A 4,010-nucleotide genomic window follows, 5' to 3' on the forward strand; every position below is an offset into this window, starting at 1 on the left:
CAGCTGAACACCTGCTCGACAGTGAGGATGCTGAGGCGTTAAGGGCAGCAGTCGTCTGCAGGGTGAAAAGAAGTATCCTCAATCAAATTCAAGCAGATGAGGAGACACCCTAGAACGCGATCAAGGCGAGATTGAAGAAGGCATCTGGAGGAGGACGTTGGGCCCCAGAAAAGGATATATTTATGATGATAAAGGAGACAAAGAAACCACCGAAAGGAGGCACATAAAACCAAGAAGCAGCAGGAGCCGTGAGGACAGAAAATGTCATGGTTGTGGAAAAGTAGGACTCTTAGTAGCCCACTGTCCACGCACAAGGTGTTTTGAATCTGGAAATGAGGGGCACATAGCCAAGCAGTGCCCATACATGTAGTGAAGAAGGGATGTGAGCCGGGATGAACCAATGGAGACGCAATTGGAGGTAGAGTAGATCATCTGGTGAATCGACAGAAACATTGGGAACGTTGGAGACTGAAGAAGGAATAAGATCTAACACGTTTGAACTGCTTTAACATACTGGCTTTATTGGGTTAGGTAACTCTCTTTATATACATTCGATCAGCTGATCTCCTCAGTCAGCTGACATCGAAGTAACAGCTGACTAAGACTGTAACTTATATATATATAAAAAGTTACAGCCTTAGTCAGCTGTTACTTCGAAGTCAGCTGACTAAGGAGATCAGCTGATCGAATGTATATAAAGAGATGTACCGAAACCAAAAGCCAGTATGTTACAGCAGTTCAAACATGTTAGATCTTATTCCTTCTTCTCTTTTTCAACATTTATTTGACCGGATAATTAAATAATTTTTTTAAAAGGGGGCAATCACATAATGGGGCGTCACATAATCGAACATATGTATCTACTGGACAGCAAGGATGGAAAAGCACTGAAAGCAGCGGTAGTCTGCTGTGTAAAAAGAAGTATCCCAAATCAGATTCAGGCAGATGAAGAGACCTCCTGGAAGGTCATCAAAGAAAGATTAAATAAGGCATTCGGAGGAGGACGGTGGACCCTAGAGGATGATATATTCATGATGATCAGAGAAACAAAAAAACCAACAGTCTAATGGGCAGTATGCCACAGAACTCCTGTCACGCTATAACAGAATTCAAGATAAACTCAGCGAGATGATGGAGACAATCCAAGTACAGGGTCATATGTAATTCCTATCCATGGTATTGAAGATTCAGTTGGCAAAAGAACTGGGGAAGAAAGAGGGAATACCGAGAGACCGCTCGTTTGTGAAACATAATCATGATCTCATAGATACAAGTGCTAGAAAGTGGAGGCCCAAATGGAAGTAGAGGAGCAGGGGTGGACTCGGATGGAATATCATCGGCCAAGAAACATCCCAAACCCTTGGAGAAGAAGAGAACAACGAGATGGTAGAAGAGATAGAGCTAGTAACACAGAAAATAGAAGGAGTCAAGTTAAACCCAGAAATAATGGTCGGCGGGAGGACCGCAAGTGCCATGGATGTGGTAAAACTGGACACCTGGTAGCACAATGTCCCAGCACCCGATGTTTTGAATGTGGGACAGAGGGACATATTACTCAACAATGTCCCTATATGTATCGGAGGAGGGACCAAAATGTGCCTGAACCGATGGAGGTCAATGCACAGAGATTACGGAGAAGGGGAATCTCTCGAAGGACGAATGAAGCCACGGAAATGTCCGAGACCTCAGGAACAGAAACTAAAGCAGGGGACTATGAGTGAGAGGATAGCCAGCAAGGCAAGAGGAGGACTTGGAGATGAAAAGGAGAAGCAGCTAGAACACAAGGAGAGTTCTGAGGGGCATACCCACAGAAGGGCTACCGCACGTTGGATATCAACCATATCAGAGGAGAACACGGCGGTTTGCCCATAATAGAGATTGCAGAAGTGAAGTGTCTGGTAGATACCGGTAGTTCCAGTACTATCATGTGTCGAGAAGCTGTGAAGTGGAGAGAAAGCACACCGGATTCAGGTACGTATTGTGGGGTGTGACCTGCTAGTGTAGGTGGGTGCTTGGATTAAGAATAGCAAGGGAAAATGGAGGATTAAAATAGGAGGTAAAACCTACAAATGTCAACAACAGAGGAATGAGGGTGCACGAGGAGATACCCACAGGCACTAAGTCACCAAATCCTGGAGGAACTCGAAATTTTAAAACAACAGGGAATCATTATTGATAGTACATCCCCATACAATAGTCCATTGTGGGCAGTTGAAAAGAAGAGTGCGCCAGGTGAAACTACAGAAAAGTACAGAGTTGTGATAGATTACAGGAAGCTGAATGAGAATACCGTTGACGAAAAGCATCCGATCCCCAGATTTGAAGACATTCTAGACAGGCTGGGCGAGGCGACGGTATTCAGCACACTGGACATGAAGGCTGGGTATCATCAAATTAAAATGCACCCTAATGATCAACATAAGACAGCATTCACTTTTGAAAGGGGTCACTATGAGTTTACAAGGATGCCCTTTGGCCTCAACAAAACCATTTGGGAGAAGATCAAGCGGCTATGGCGTGATGAACAGATTGGAATAGACAGGGCATTCATTCGTTGCAAACTGATGGTGGAAACCCTTCTGGAAGAACAACAACGGGAAGTCACCTTAGCTTGTCATCGGGTAAGACAAATCATCAGGAAATCCATGAGACTATGCTAGCATTCAAGAGAAGATACTTTTGGTGGGGAATGAGGAAGACTATATCAGAGGTTGTAGGAAGATGCGAGGTTGGTCTACACACTAAGTGCGACACACATCCACCTAAAGGAAGACAGGAGAAGATACCTACCACAGATGCACCACTCAAAGATTTACAAATCGACACATTTACATGGAAGGAGTACAAATGGGTGACCATGATTGACCTCTTCAGCCTTAGTCAGCTATTACTTTGATGTCAGCTGACCGAGGAGATCAGCTGATCGAATGTATATAAAGATATGTACCAAACTCAATAAATCCAGTATGTTACATCAGTTCAAACGTGTTAGATCTTATTCCTTCTTCTCTTTTTTGACAATTTGCTTTCACCGATACTTAACTTGTGCCGAAACCCGGGAACTTTAGATATCAGAGTAATTTACAGTCTAAAAGAAATTTTTTTTCATTGTTCTCTTTGAATTATAACCAGTAACGGAATAGTGAGAAGAGCAGTTCTGAACCTAGAGAATATGAACCAAAACAACCAACCTTAAGCTGCAGTCAACCAAACTTTAGCAGCTGGCAACTCACCTCCACAGGAGATTCAACCACTACCAGAAGTCTCTTTAGCGCAATTTCAAGCCACAACTGCCCAGGACCTGAGGAAGGCAGTGTCGGACTTGGAAAAATTCACAGGAGAGACCGGAGAATTAAATCACTTCTTAAAAGGGGGTGATCGACTAATAAGCCGAATTGAAGCGAAGCCAGCTGAACACCTGCTCGACAGTGAGGATGCTGAGGCGTTAAGGGCAGCAGTCGTCTGCAGGGTGAAAAGAAGTATCCTCAATCAAATTCAAGCAGATGAGGAGACACCCTAGAACGCGATCAAGGCGAGATTGAAGAAGGCATCTGGAGGAGGACGTTGGGCCCCAGAAAAGGATATATTTATGATGATAAAGGAGACAAAGAAACCACCGAAAGGAGGCACATAAAACCAAGAAGCAGCAGGAGCCGTGAGGACAGAAAATGTCATGGTTGTGGAAAAGTAGGACTCTTAGTAGCCCACTGTCCACGCACAAGGTGTTTTGAATCTGGAAATGAGGGGCACATAGCCAAGCAGTGCCCATACATGTAGTGAAGAAGGGATGTGAGCCGGGATGAACCAATGGAGACGCAATTGGAGGTAGAGTAGATCATCTGGTGAATCGACAGAAACATTGGGAACGTTGGAGACTGAAGAAGGAATAAGATCTAACACGTTTGAACTGCTTTAACATACTGGCTTTATTGGGTTAGGTAACTCTCTTTATATACATTCGATCAGCTGATCTCCTCAGTCAGCTGACATCGAAGTAACAGCTGACTAAG

General features: G+C 44.1%; 1 protein-coding gene across 1 annotated transcript in view; it reads right to left on the minus strand.

The window, feature by feature from the left end:
* Positions 1-4,010, minus strand: part of LOC106679654 (TBC domain-containing protein kinase-like protein) — a 66,447-nt gene that overhangs the window by 41,112 nt on the left and 21,325 nt on the right. The gene's annotated exons all lie outside the window — the stretch shown is intronic.

The sequence above is a fragment of the Halyomorpha halys genome, unplaced genomic scaffold, assembly GCF_000696795.3.
Source record: "Halyomorpha halys isolate HHAL.00 unplaced genomic scaffold, Hhal_1.1 Scaffold213.1, whole genome shotgun sequence".
NCBI lineage: Eukaryota > Metazoa > Arthropoda > Insecta > Hemiptera > Pentatomidae > Halyomorpha > Halyomorpha halys.